General features: G+C 39.8%; 1 protein-coding gene across 27 annotated transcripts in view; it reads left to right on the forward strand.

Annotated features, from left to right (window-relative positions):
• The first annotated feature begins 2,148 nt into the window (after positions 1-2,148).
• ADGRL2 (adhesion G protein-coupled receptor L2) overlaps positions 2,149-14,821 on the forward strand; it is a 182,093-nt gene continuing 169,420 nt past the window's right edge. For 25 of the 27 annotated variants that reach the window (XR_013959976.1, XM_080657019.1, XM_080657030.1 and 22 more), the window contains exon 1: positions 2,920-3,642. The gene's annotated coding sequence lies outside the window, so the exon portion shown is untranslated. Of the gene's footprint in view, positions 2,236-2,919; positions 3,643-14,821 lie in introns of those variants that run through there. The other 2 variants (XM_080657028.1, XM_080657026.1) reach the window with 2 other exon arrangements.

The raw sequence follows: 14,821 nt of genomic DNA on the forward strand, positions 1-14,821 counted from the left end.
CCTCTTGAATCAAAATTAAAAACTTGTATGAGGCACTTACTTTCCACTCCCTATAGTTTTAATCCACTTCTGACAGCTTCTCCCCCCTCCCATGCATCCCTCCTTTCTTGTGAGGTAGTCCCTTTAGAAACATAGTGAAGAGTGACTCACTCATGTCCAGAGCATCAAAAATGCCAGACCTGTGAAATGTACACAGTAGGTTCTTGCAGAGATTCTTTCTGAGAGAGTTAGATAAGTAAGTAAATAAGCCAACATATGGCCAGCTTAATTCAGGCAAAAATTTCTATTGATTACTTACTAAGCTCACTGAATAAAAACTTCAGACCAAGTTTTGCCTCCCAAAAGAAAATAGGATTAGACTGATCTATGCGCTCATCGGGGCTTCTTGTGAACCATGCCCAGATGAGTGAGAAACCTTCAAAGATAAACAAAAGAAAGGGCTAAAATTTTTCAGTAAATTCAAATGGTTATCAGTTTGACATATTTTGGTTTACAATCGTGAATAAAATAAATTTAAGTTCCAAAGGAGACCATGATATAAATGACCTCTGATGTTTGAGAATTCTGCCTTTTGTTGAACTAAAGTAGCCTGATTTAATTTTCCTAGATAGATCTGTTGTGTGTATACATTCTGACAGATGTAAAAACTTAGGTACATAATAAGGTTTCATACCAGCTCTGGATAAGTGTGGTTTTTTTTCCCCCCTCAGGCATTTAATTTATATCCTGCATCTAAGAAATTCCAAATGAAGGTGTTTATGTAGTTTATAACACAAATGCTCTAAGTGGTTCCTCTTACCTTTTAGAATTGTGAGAATAGTAAAGTATCAATACATTAAATAGGAAAAAATTGATCACCAAGGATTCATGTCTTAATTTTGGAATTAGAATGAATCAACCAAAAGAGAATGTTTCAGTTATTTGTACTTATGTACTTTTAACTTATGATTTTTACAAGTTAAGAACAAACTTGACCAGTAGCTGGATTTACTTTAGAACTCCAAGTATCTGGCTTTGTGACAAAATACTGATAGGTATTTAGAGTCTTCCTGTTTTTTGCACAATCTGCTGTTGACATTTTAATAACATTGTTGTTTGAAATGATTTCTGAAGTATGATGACTGCAACATACCCGCAGCAACAAAAAGTACATATTGTTTCTGAAAGCAAAGAAGCTCAAGTTTCGTGGTATTTACTAGAGATTTAAATCTTGGAGAATCAGTTTTTCTTGAAAGCCAATGCAAACGTGCTTCTTTAATTGATGGTTGCACTCATTAGTAGAATCAGTAATTTAGAAATATATCTGAAAACTCAGTCACTTTCAGCTCAGGAATTTTGTAATTAAAAAAAAAAAAATCCAGGTTTGGTTTTCCTCGTATGCAGAGGATACTTAACTGGCTTTTAAACATTTTCCAAGCATGGTTTGTCCCGTCGTGGTCTGTTCTCTTCACCTTGGATGCATCGTTGGCGCTGCCTGGATGCTTGCTGACACTACCAACCAAGAGGTGCAAGGAAGTGTGCTCAGAGGACAAGAGCAAAAAGCAGCTTCAATGTAAGGAAATGAGGGAAACAGACCTAACAGCGATGAATGCACTTGCGAGTACAGAGCTTCGTAGTCTCCCTTCCTTCCTTTGCTTATCCTGGTGAGTTTAATCAAAAACAAACAACACGCACTTGTGAAATATAGTCAGTAAAGTCAAAGTTTGGCTAGCTCTCTGCAACTACAAAGAAAAAGTCATCGCAATTTTAAAAAATGTAACTTTCATTAACGAGCGCGCCGGAAATCTCAGGTATCAAAGACACATTAACCCTGGAGCGTCCCCCGCGCGCCGCAGCCGGACGGAGGCAGCCGCGGCAAACAGACGTTCTTTCTCCTCGGAGCAGTCACACAAAAGGAGGGCTGCGGAAACTAAAAGTTTCGGGGCCTCCGGCTCGCTGCGTGGAGAAAAAAGAAAACCTGGAGACGGGGACGGTAAAAGACGCATCCTGGGCGCCTCTTCCAAGTGCAGGCAAGGAGAGAGCTCCAGGGCCTGGAGGGGAGAAGGGAGGGGGCGGCGAGCCGCTGGCCAGCCCCCCGCGTCCCGCCTCCGTGGCCGGAGCGCCAGGTTCTGCCGCGCTCGCCCCAATACCCTTCACCCCGTTCCAGACATAAATAAATGTTTCAATTTAAAGTGCGTGTGTGTGGACAGGATGGAGAGCGCGCGCCGGCGGAGCGCGCGGAGGACCAAGCGCGCAGTGAGTGGAGTTTGGGGGTGGGGTGGGGTAGGGGTTGAATGGGTGTGTGGACCGGGTGGGGGAGGCTGACCGCGGAGTCCCGGGACTGAGGTGGGGGGCGGGGGTGTGCCTAGCCGGAGGGGAGGGGCGCTAGCCTCCGCTGGCTGCCTCCGGGGCGCGTTCCGCGGCCGGGTGTGCGCGCGTCCCCAGCCGCCGCCCGGACAGCTTGCGGCCGCCCCGCCGGCGGAGCCGGGGCCGGTTAGTCCTCGGGCGGCTGCTTGGCCACCGCCACTCGAACAGCTCGAGCCCGTAAGTGTCCCCTTTCGCTCCCCTCCCCCTGCTCGGGTGCACCGCCGCCGCAGCTTCTCAAATGGAGTGGAAAATGGCCATTGGGCGGCAATGAGTTATAGATTGTCTGCTCCACGTTTTGTACTTAGCTGCCTGTAATCTTCTTTTGAGTTTGCCTGGGCCCCTTGCTGGAAAAATCAGGAGGGAGAGATTTGTCCTTTGCCGCTGTACACGCTAATATGTTTATATGATTAGCCGAACTCCGGCGGGGGCGTGTAGGTGGGGGTTTGGGGAGGAGGCAGCGGCTGGAGGTGACTCCAGTTCAGACCTCGCCGGGAGTCTGTGTCAGGACTTCGCACTCCCCCGTCTCTCCCTCTCTCCCTCGCTCTCCCTCTCCCTCTCACTCTCTCTCCGCTCACACACGCAGAGGTGCCGGAGCGAAATCGGGAGCTTACTGGAGAATTCCTTGGGATTGTTGGGGGGGCATCTCCACTCCGTTGCTGTGCGTGGCGTGTACCTCCCTGTACCTCCCCGCTCACGCGAGCCCGAGTTCTCGCTTTCAGCCTTTCGCGGGGCAGCGGCCACCGCGCAGCCTCGGCCCGGAGACCCGAAATGTGAGGAAGGGCCGCCGCTGTCTCGCCCCAGGCCGCAGGGTCGGCGCCGGGGATGCCAGTCGGCCGGCGCGGACTGCGGGCTGAGGGGCTTGGCCGGACAAACTGAGTTGGCCTCGCGCTGCCGGCGTCTGCCCACCCCTCCAGCGGCCGCCGCTCCGAGGGGACTCCCAAGTCTGCGCACCTCTGTCGGGCTTTTGCCTGCGCCAACCCCTTTCGCTCTGATTCCCGAATTTTTTATTTTTCCAAGGGAGCGCGCGGTCTGGGGGTGTGTGCCAAAGACCCCTCTCGAGAGTGGGGAACTGCGGGAAAATGTTGACCTAACCCCCGGAGTCGCCCGGCTCTGGCTGCTTGGTTGGAGGAGGAGGCGGCTGCGGCCGAGCAGGAGGGCACTCCGAGCCGCGGCGCTGCCTCCCGCGCGGACTCCCGGCCTCGGTCCTGGCCGGCCGGGGTCGCCGCTGCGCTCTGCGCCTCCCCGCGCGGCCCCCGCGCCAGACGGCCCGCCCCCGGGGCGCGCTCGCAGACCGAGGTAAGAGCCGCAGGGACGAACAATGTGCCTCTGTGCGGGGCTTGGGAGACCTGTTTGCTTTGCGCCTCCTGCCCGTGGGTGGATGCTGGAGGTACGGGGAGCCGCGGGTGAATCGGGGCTCCGCTGTTTGTTTATGTTCTGCCGGCCGAGGGGGTGACCCGCGCTCTCTCGGGCTGCTCGCCCCCTCCCCCTTCTCCCCACCTCTCGTCCTCGGAAATCGATACACAGAACTCCCCATCCCGTCCAGCCTGCGTCTCCTTTTCTCGTGGAGCTGTTACAACGTTCTCGAGGCTTCAGTCTAGTTGCAGGGTCCGCGGGGGAGAGGGGAGTAGGATCGCATTGTACATATTTTGATTTTCGGAAAGCTTGAGTCGAAAGGTTCCGTTCACCTCTTTTCACAGTGCGTCTGGGGAGGGGTGATATGAAGCGCGCCCTCGGCGGGGCCGCTCAGCTCGGGGTGCGAGGCCTTGACTCCCCATCCCACCCCACCCCCGCTCCGCACGTCTGCAGACCCGTCTAGGGCTGCAAGTGGAACGGGGCGTCCAAGCGCTGGGAGCGAGTTCAGTGCAAGTGGACGGTGGGGGAGGACTGGGCTGAGTTGTTTCGGATTGTTGTTTCTTCTTGTCGGCAGTTAGGTGGTGTGGAGAGGAGAGGATGACAGCAAAGCGCAGCCAGATGTGGCCGTCCGGCGCTGGGGCTGGCAGCGATTAGGGGTGGCCCAGCGGGGCGGGAGGGTGGCGGGGCCAGGCACCCGCGAGTCCTGGGGAGGGCAGAGAGCCTCCCGGACCTGCAGTGAGAGGGCAGCAGCGGGCCGCGCTGGGCCTGTGGGTTAAGTTACGGGTTCCTGGGATGGTTGGGCGACGGGGTGTCTCGGGAAGCCTGGTTGGTAGGAGGGGGTACCCGGTGGGGAGCTGCGGGGAGATAAAGGCGTGGGAGGAGTGCGAGGAAAGGGGAGACCCCCAGGCTAATCAAGCGTGGGCTACTTGATTGGCTGGGGTGACCGGACCCTCTGGCGGAGAGGTGAGGGGCGAGCGAAGCGACGAAAGCGCCCCATCAGTGGGGAGGCACGCCTGCAAGACTTCTTCGCTTGGGATCAGCAAAGTTTGCTCTTTGCTCCGAACTACGGGGCTTGGGTGAGGGGAAATCGTTGGAAGCTTTACTTTGTGCCATAGTGTCGCTGAGCGGAGACTAAGGAACGTATGTCTTTTTTTTTTTTTTTGTCTGTTTTGTTTTGTTTGTTTTTTAATCCTCTGTTCACACTGTCCTCTAAAAGCGCAATTGGAGGGACAAGTGCTGCGGTGTCCCTCTTCTTTCCCGTCTTCTATGGACTCCACCCCCCTCATCCTTTCCCCCTTCCCTGGCCCCCTTATTCCCTTCTTCCTGATGCAAACTGTGTTGTCTCGGATTCAGACCGAGGAAATGTTTTCCTCCTGTTTCTTGAAAGGTGTAGGCTGCTTAGCAGCTTCTCCGAGCAGTCTGGGAGCGTCTGAGCCGCAGTCACCAACCATATGGTTCCCGTTACAAAGGCCAGGTTCGAAGGCGCTCTTCTCCCCGCCCCCACCCCAAATTCGTAAATTTTCTTCTGCAGTCTTTACACTATGTGCACTTCTCTCTTCTTTCCTTCCAGAGGCGTAGCTTTAACGGACGTGGTTCGTTCATTCATTTCCTTGTCAGTGTTTGTGTCTGGAACGGGCCCCACCGAGTGTGCTCCGCTCAGTTCGAGTTGCACAATGAAGAAAAGTCATGTCCATTTGGTAAATAATGGCCTGTTGAGACGTCTCTTACTAAATCAGGTTTGATCTTGGGCGAACCTTCAAAGATGGGCACTAAGGAGGCAATATATATCCATAGCAGAAAAATAGATTGGGTTGTGTGATGTCTTTGGCAACATTCCAAGTTGTGATGGGACTCTTGACCTAGGTTAAAGGTAACTTTGTAACTTTAGTATCTTCCTAATACTTGAGAAACCCTTTATAGAGAAAATCTACTTCTGTTCAGGTGTGTTATGGAACTTTTTGTTGGCCCTTCTCCACCCTCCAATAAATTTATGCATGATAGAGAGAATACTGCAGAACAAATGTTCTGTTGTTTAGTTTCTTCAGACATTCCGATTCTCTTCTTTTGTTGCTTGCCTCTAAAAGAAGTGCCATTTCACATCATTCTGCACAAATTGTTTGAATTAATGCAAGTGTGAATTCTTACCGTTTGAAGGGGACTATTAGCATATCAAAGGTTTCTTAGCTTCAGCTCAATTGAGAAAACTTCAGCCTGTCTTCCATTTGCTTCCAAGGGAGACCCAAAGGGCAATGAGAATTGTAAAGGGTAAAAATAGGGAGGTGGATTCGGGCTGTGTTTCTGAACCTTTACTGTTTTGTAATTATGTGAGTGAAAAACATTGTCTATTGCTATGGAGTCCTTGCAAATGGCAAGACAATTATTTTCTATTGATAAATGGTTTGTTCCTAGAAAAAGAGTGACCTTTTATTTTATGATAGTCACTGTTGCCTGTCTTTTGGGGTCCCTTCAGTGGAAGAGAAAGCTTTTCCTCTAACTTAATACTTTTCTAGGGCCTACACTTTGTTATATTAATAAAATGGGGAGAGAAAGGCTTTTCATGAGTCTATAAAATAATAGAAATCTTGTGATAAAAGCACACTCATTTGTCACCCAGAAAACTATTTTTAATACACTTGTTAAATTAATAGGAAAAAAAAATCAGTGGACTATTAAAACTCAACATGAACTTTGTTAATGAAACTTCTATTGCAAGTGTAAGTTTGAAAGGATGCTAAGTGATACTCAGATTTTTTTGTGAATGGTATTTTAAATAGAGAATTGTTTGATTATTGTTGCATCTCAAGTTTTGCATTTTATCAAACAGCAAATGCTGGAATTCAGATTGCAGTTGGTTTATTTTTCTTAATATTTATAGTGCAGTCGCTAATACTTTTTTACATTTGCAAAAAGATTCATTCTTTGAATTTCTTTTAACAAGTCAGTATCTGTGAGTGAAGAAACAAGTAAGAACAAGTACTTGGGTCATTTGGGTCATTTTATGGTGAGCAGATGTGTCAAGAGAGAACTTTTTTCTTCAACTCTTTGGGAAGTGTTGGTTTTATTTATTTAGGTTAATATTTACTAAAGTCTAGTTTAAGATGAAAATGAATCTAAAGGAAGGTTTAAAAAATTTTTTAAGTACATATTTTGTATAGTTTTACCTTTGATGGTTGGTTAATTTGAACATGAATTGATATCCTTTAATTGGAGGAGGGTTTTTTTTTAAATTAATGTTGAGAACTCTTGTTTTTATCTTAATAGTGAAAATTAACATTAATAAACAGCTTTGAAGTAAAAAATATTGTCTAACATTTTTGGGCTTCACTTTAATAGGATGATAATTTTTTCAGATTAAGATTTTTTTTTTTTTTTAGTGGCATTCAAATTTTACATCATGAACCTGAAATCATCTTATAGTAGTGTATTTATCTGATCCCTTCAGTTGTCTAAATAGTACTTTCGAGGAAAAAAAATCATACATTGATGTAATTGCTATTATTGGACTCAAGTTGCTGTTTAACTAGTTTGCTTTGAGTGCAGAGTGCTATAAAGAAAACACATTATCCATCAGAGCTATTAGTAATAATCTAAAAATAGTCTAGGAAAAATTGCTCTTCATTTTATATAGTGATGATCCTAAATTCAACAAATCTCTAAAGGTGTAAAATGTAGGGAAAAGAAGACTTCAACATTTAGGTGACAAAATTGGACTACTTAGAGAAAAATTAATGTGTTGTAGAAGCTCTCCAGCTGTCATTTTCAATCACTGTGGGTTACTATGTGTTGGCAACAGAAAACGAATTTAGAAATGCAGATAGCTCTGGGAGCAGGTAGTTGGGGAAATCAGAATATTGAATCATGTGGGGTAGAATAAGCCAATTACTTCAAGTTTTGACTTGAGAATTTCCAATAAATTTATTTTTTCCAGGCTTTTGACTCTCTGCTTTATTAATGGACTAACATCAAAGCATACAACAAAACTTCCAAGTGTTATAAAAACTAATATAAACATACAGATTGCACATGTAGTACTGCAAGTCTTAATTTAAGGCAAGCAGTTGGAGTTTTTATTGCTGCAATTTTCACAATCAGCAGAAACGTTAACACCAAGCTTCTGGGCGGTTCCTTTCTTAAAATTAGCAAGAGGAGAGCTTTAAAGCTAAGGCTTACTGAGGTTTAGATCTCTGTTTGATCATTATTGGAGCTTTCTGTGTTTTATTTAAATATTTAAAATAATATTTAATGTCTTAATATAGGAATATGTGAGCTAAGATTGAGATTTTTGGGGGGACGATCAGGAGGTAATTAGAAAGCTGTACACCATAGAAATAAATTGTTATTGCTCTATTTTCTATCAAAATATTTATTTGACCTGACTTTAGTAAAATAAATGATCAAATAATAGTTTATTGACAGTTGTAGTATGAGATGAAGAGATCATTACAATTTATTCTAAGGTATGGGCTAAATACACTTGTATCTGTCTACCTGAGAGAAATCTGTTTTCATTTTAATAAGAATCCATACCACTTGCCAAATAGCTGATATTTATGAGCACAGACCAATTGTAGTTAGATTAGGAATGAAATACAGTTTTGAAAACTTGAAGAATTTAGTGTAATAGGATTGCTATTTTTCTAAAAAAGTTCCTTCGAAGACTGTCCATGTTGCCTCTTGATGTTCACTGTATCTGATTTTGTGTCTTGAAGGAAAGGTACACATTTAACAGCTGTCTGCTTTTCTGCAGAAAAGGCTCAAGTAAAATTAAAGTGGAATTATTCCCAAGCTAGTAAATTTTAGAAATAAAATGCATAATTGCAAACCCCCTGTTCATTTAGTTCTTGCAAAAATGCCTAGTTAAAAACTGCACAAATTGATAATTTCGATCGTGGGTTAAAAATAGCAACTTTACCTACTAGACCTGAAAAGGACTTGAAATCTATGTTTTGGTCATATCAGTTCTGAAGGTAATTTGTTTAAACATTAGTTCACATTACCTAAATAGATAACTGTTTTGTAACTATTTTCAAGAAAGATTAAAACATTTCAATTTTAAAGGCAGATTAAAACCATAGCGTAACTTACCTTACATAACTCTAATTAGTCTATAGCTCCACCCAAATATTCATCTCTTCAAATAATTCTTGATTACAGGTAGAAAGGTTGAAAAGTATTTAATCACATAGATGACTATAATTAGACTTGATGTTAGCAGAAAAATTGACTGTTTTCTGAAATCCTTTTACTACCTAGGATTGGTCAAGTAGTGATTATTATTATTTTTTAATGCGTTACAAAAAAGGTTAAGAAAATGGGTCATTTAACCTACAGATAGTTAATTATTAGAATTGGGGAAATAGAATCCTAAAATAATGGCATTTTTCTTGACCTAGTGTGATAATTTTTAAAAGAGTAACTGTAACTAGGGTGTGTAATTCTTAAATTTTATTGAAGGTTTCAGTGTGGTATTTTGGATTTAGTATAAATATATATTATAAACCATGGAAGTCTCTTAATGCTATTTTATGTAAATAGATATATTTTTGTAAGTGGATCATTGTGTCCTAAAAAAAGGTCCTAATCACCCAAAAATACTTTAAAAATCTGCTTAGGTCATTTATCTGATAGACTAAATGTAGGCAATAATTTGCAGATACTTTCCAATATGTTCTTATTTAACGATTTTAAAAAGCTATTTCTTAGGAAAAGAAAACTTCCATATTTTGCAAATAAAAATTATCTTTAAAAAAAGTTAGATTGAATGAAGGAACTACGCTTAACACCTGCAAGCAAAGTGCAGCTTACAGCAAAATGCTATTGATTGCTTTGGAAGCACAAAGCAAGTTTAAATACAATTTGTTTAATTACAACAAAAATACAGTTTTATGAAGTAATATAGTTTGTCTTCATAGAGGATTTTATGCATTGTGTGGTGGTAAGTAAAATCCCATCACAGTTGTATAAATTTGTTCAATTACCAGAATGGCTAAAAGAAAAAAAAATCAATTTAAGTTGAAATGCAACAGAAATTAGATTATCTTGGTTGTAAGAACTTGCCAGCAGTGTTTAAATAGCTTAATAATATCAAAAGTTACCATGTTTCACAGTGTAAGGATATTGGCACCTGTTTTAATATACCTGCATCTTGTATACTTGGTGGCTTTAGTTATGTGAACATTCTTTCTTTTTGCTTTCCCATTTTTGATTTTATGGAAGCTATTACTTGATGTATAAGATACTATTTCCACTTGCACATTCTCATTTGTTTGGAAGGTTTGTTTTTCTTTTAGTAGTTGCTTTTCTGAATTTCTGTAATTTGTCATCAGTTAATAGTTCAGATCAGTGTAGTAAAGTATCAGCTGTGATTTTTATGAATCAAAAGAAACCTAGTCCATCAGTAGGGATAGCTAGGTTATCAGCAACAGAAACAGAAATTTTTACTTATTGACCCTCGAAATATAGGGGCCTGTAAATCTTAGATTCTTATGGAAGTAAAGTGGCATGGGATTGATCATACCAGATAGCTGGGCACCTGTTTTACGACCTACACCTTGATTCATTCTGGCACCCAGATTTCCTGAAGTGCAGAGCAGGCACAGCTACTGTTCACAGTCACTCCGCTGTTTTTAGGTCATGAAGTCAACTTCCTGGAATTTCTGGGGGAAACCAGTTGAAAAGGGAGGACAAATGTCACTTTAAATAGAGATGTTTAAGTCAGATTTCTGCCTGAGGGTAAAATTTAGGTCTCTTTTAGCCCGGATGTAATGTCTCCCTCTACAGAGCACAGCATTAATCACTACCTGACAAGAAATCTTATGCTGAGCAAAACGGGCCCTTGTTGGTTTTGTCATTGATTTTTTCCCCCCCAATCTGTGAGGAGTACATTAAAAACATTAAAATTCACACACAGGGATTATACCTTAATCTCTGAATTTCAGAATTGAAATTCAGTTGCCTTAAAAGAAGTCTACTTAAAGCTGGAAAATCTTTGGTCACTTTTTTAAAAATTTAAAGCTTAGATTCAGTACCTTAATAAAAATAGAATTATTTTCTAATATTTAAAAAAAACAAAAACAAACAGGCATGTTAAGCAGAAGTTAACTTCTTGAAATACTGACCAAATCTTAATTCTGTTTAAGTAATTTGTGTTTTTTTATCTGATAGTAAAGAAACATAATAAGTTATTAGTTCTTAGCCATGAGAGACGGGAGAAGTTGCAAAGATATTTAACCTCAGACGCAGATCAATTCAAACCTATTTTGTAGAACAAAATCAGATATAACCCTGTATCTTTTTCTGAAAGAAAAATAAGATCTTTAGCCATTGTAGTAGCCAACGAGAAAGAACCGTGAGGTTCCTAATATAAAAAAGAGTATAGTTTTGCTCTTTTAATTATTAGATAATACTCTTTAACTCCTTTCTTGGTCAAATTATATGTATACACACGTGTACATACAGAAATGTGCAATTTATATTCGTTCCCTTTGTATATAACAATACTTGTTGATAGTTATTGGCTAAAAATCAGTGCAAATGAAAGCCTAAAATGTGAAATATGTGTAAGATCTGTTTTTAAGCTGATTTTGCAAATGATATAACTTATTTAATCTCTATTTTGTTCTCAAAGGTCTTTCCTGCCTTGGAACATGAAATGCTTGTTCTGTCCACACTTTGCATCATTTTGTAGGTATTTTATATCGGTCCACACCTCAGACTGATTGTTGCTCTGGATTTAGGACAGAATAATCTGTCAAAAGTGGTTCTTGTCTGCCGGGGGCAGGCTTTGGACAATGCTTTTGACCTTGCTTTGGACAATGCTTTCTCTCCTGGAAGATAGTAAATAGTGTCTGTCTATAGAGACAGCAAAAGAGAATTCTCTCTGTTTTGTTCATAATGAGTTCTAATTTTAATCATTTATCCTTAAAATTTAATACTGTGGCATCAGTAAGCCATATAATGGATGAATCATTACAAGATTTTAGATATCTTTAGTTGATATATTTGTTTTATGTAGATTATATTTATTTAATCAGCTCTTGATTCCAATATATATTAAAAAAATCATGTAGAAATGAGTTTCCATGTCTTTACTTTGAAGCAAAGTATTTCCATTTGGAATTAGTTATTTATTTCACTGGAACCGTCCACTCGGAAATTTCTTTCCTCTGAATTAAATGCCTACCATTTCCCCCCTATTTATTACTGTGGTTATTGATTAGAAGTTACAGAACACATTTTTCATATAGTATTTTATTCACTCGTTTGTGTTTTTAATCTCAGTATGCTCATGGTGTGTTTTATTCTTAGTATTTCTGCTTTCCTGTAGTTAACATCCAAGACAGTTGGGGAAACAATAATTTTGGTGGTGATGTAAGGTTATATTTGTAGACCAGTGATTGTACATATTTTCATATAATTTGACAAAAGCTTAATGTATATGTCTTTTTTTTTTCATTTTTTTAAAAGATGGACCTATTACTAAAAAACCTTAATTTTCTTCATATGCATCAACAAATAAAAATTATACTAAAATTATGATGTTCTAGTCATTTTCACTTTTACTAAGGACATTTAGCCATTTTTGTCCTTTTCAAAGTTCTGTTTGTCATGAGAAAGATACTGTGTGGATTTTAGGTGTGCTTCCTCTTTATAGAGCTGTATAGACGAATAATAGGGACATTGTCACCCTACCCACTTCTATTTTTCTGCTGCAAATGCTGTGTGTAGTACCCATAGCCTTGATGGAAGCCACTTTTCATATTGTTACTGGTTTTAAACTAGGTCTAGGGCCTCATTATTTAAAAATATAAGTGAAACAAAATTTCTCCCTTAAGCAAAAAACTCACTAAGAACAATGCTGTTATTAAGTTGCCTTTTCTCTTAACTTTGTTTTCTTTAAGTAGGAAAAAACATAACTGATATTTCTGTGTGGTATTTCTGTATGTTTTAGCATGACAATTAGCATATAATTTTTACTTGGTTAATAAGGATATTAGTGGTTTTTAAAAAAATCCCTTTTTGCCTGTCAATTCGGTTTATTTAAAGGTAGGTCAAACTGAATTTGCCTTAAATTTCTGCAAGTAGGAAATCTTAAGAGTAGCATCAAACATTGTTCTGCAACAATTTTTTGGTTATACTTTGGCCCCAAATCTTGAAACCATTCTTAAGAATGGTTTCCCCCCCCTCTCCCTTCCCCCCCTTGGCAGAGATGCATCTTGTATCTGTGTACCTGGGGAAGGGCATAGGGAGAGGAGAGTGTGAAAACAGACTCGGAAAAAATATTATGGTGGACCAAAGAACATTTTGCATACCGAATCAATTTTTCTTTTTCTTTTTTGTATTGAATTAATGAAAATAATTTATTTTTCAGAAGTAAATGCTCTCTAGCTATAAGTTCTAGGATTAAAGAAACTGTAGTTGTTACGGCATTCATTTAAAATTGATCTTTTATCTCTCACTGTAAATTAATCCTAAAATGCCAACTCTGTTTGTTCACGCGTTGCAGTCAGATGATGCATCAGATAAAGGGGTTGGGCAGCACTGTTTTGGGTGGCCTGTCATTTTAGACGGCTGCTGTTGTAAGCCAGGCTATGTTTTCTTTTCCTGGAAATACACCTGGTGAGAGTACCTCTTCGGGTGACTGAAAAGTTTGTGTATCCTGCCTGCTCAAGCTGCATTCTTAACCAAGATGAAGGACAAGAATAATCATGTTGAACCACAAATTTTCTGGAGCAGGTATTTTAATCAGATAATTGGTAAGGAGGCGGTAACAATGCTAGGTAAGAGTATTTTTGTACAACAGTGACCTGCAACTTTATGCAGAGAACTGCCTACATGTTTGGAATATTTTTGCTAACCCTTGTTATTACCTGCAGAGGGAGCTTGTATATGACATAAAATAATCAAGGCAGTATAAATTGGTAATATCTCATTTGAATATTATGTTTTATTAACACACTTCTTATTTTTGTTTGAGAAAAATTATTGTAAATAAAGTCAAGCATTTTGGGATTAGTCAATTATAGTGAAATCCAACACACTAAATGCCAGGTATTTATAATTTCCTGTATTTACAGATTAATAGATGTGGTTTTTACTTTTAATTAGTAAAAAGAACTTGAAATATAAGGGAGATAATCAGCTTCAATTTGAGATTCTGCCTTTTTTAATGATTAACTGAAGTTTTAGGAGGATGGTTGCAGAAACATGTCTTGTTTAAATATCTAATCATTGTGATAAGACAGATCCAAATTTTAAAGATAATTTTCCAGATTATGAAAAATATTATCAAAAGATCACTAAACAGTAAGTAGTAAATTATATTCCTCTACATTTAATTAATAGATCAAAATATATGACTTGTATATGTTCTTTTCTAAATATAAAAATGATCACTTTGGATTAATGGCTTTTATACTAATAATGGACTAATCATTGCAGTGACACTTAAACAGGGAAACTACCAGTAAGGACAATATTAAATGGTTTAGAAAACTGCTGACTAACTTGGAAAAAAATGAATGCAAGCAAGATACTACTTATAATAACTGAATTCTATTTATAAATGCCATGTCAACTAGATTTCTAAGAAATTATAAGCTGTATACTTAGAAATACTTGAGAATTTTGCCCTAAGTGTTTTGATAATCAGGGTGATAAAAGCCTTTAGGAACATTTGGATCTTTTTAGTTAGCAAATGTTTTCACTTTACGTGCATATACTTAATTGTGCTGGGAAACCTAAGGATAGACATATTAAATTCTAATAAAAAAGAATCTATTTTTGTTTCTACATTTTGGTGTAGTAATGTTATTTCAGAAGTTGCTTGTTGAGGGAAGAAAAGAAAAGAAAAGGTTTTCCATTTATGCATCCATGAAAATAGATACAGTAGTTCATTTTTCCCTTAGTTTACCAAGGAATGATATGACAAATAAAACCATTTGTTTTGTATTTTAAGAGGCCTTGTTTCTTAATGAAACTTATTCTTGTGGACTTATTGTTTTATTAGCTAATCTATGCTAACGTGAAAGTCAGGTTGATATTGTTGCACAGAATGGCCCCTAAATAAGGAAACTTGTGTAATAAAGAGATTTATGGTACTGGCATGGGCTTCTATATAAAT

Source organism: Plecotus auritus (genome assembly GCF_963455305.1).
Source record: "Plecotus auritus genome assembly, chromosome: 2".
NCBI classification, from domain to species: domain Eukaryota; kingdom Metazoa; phylum Chordata; class Mammalia; order Chiroptera; family Vespertilionidae; genus Plecotus; species Plecotus auritus.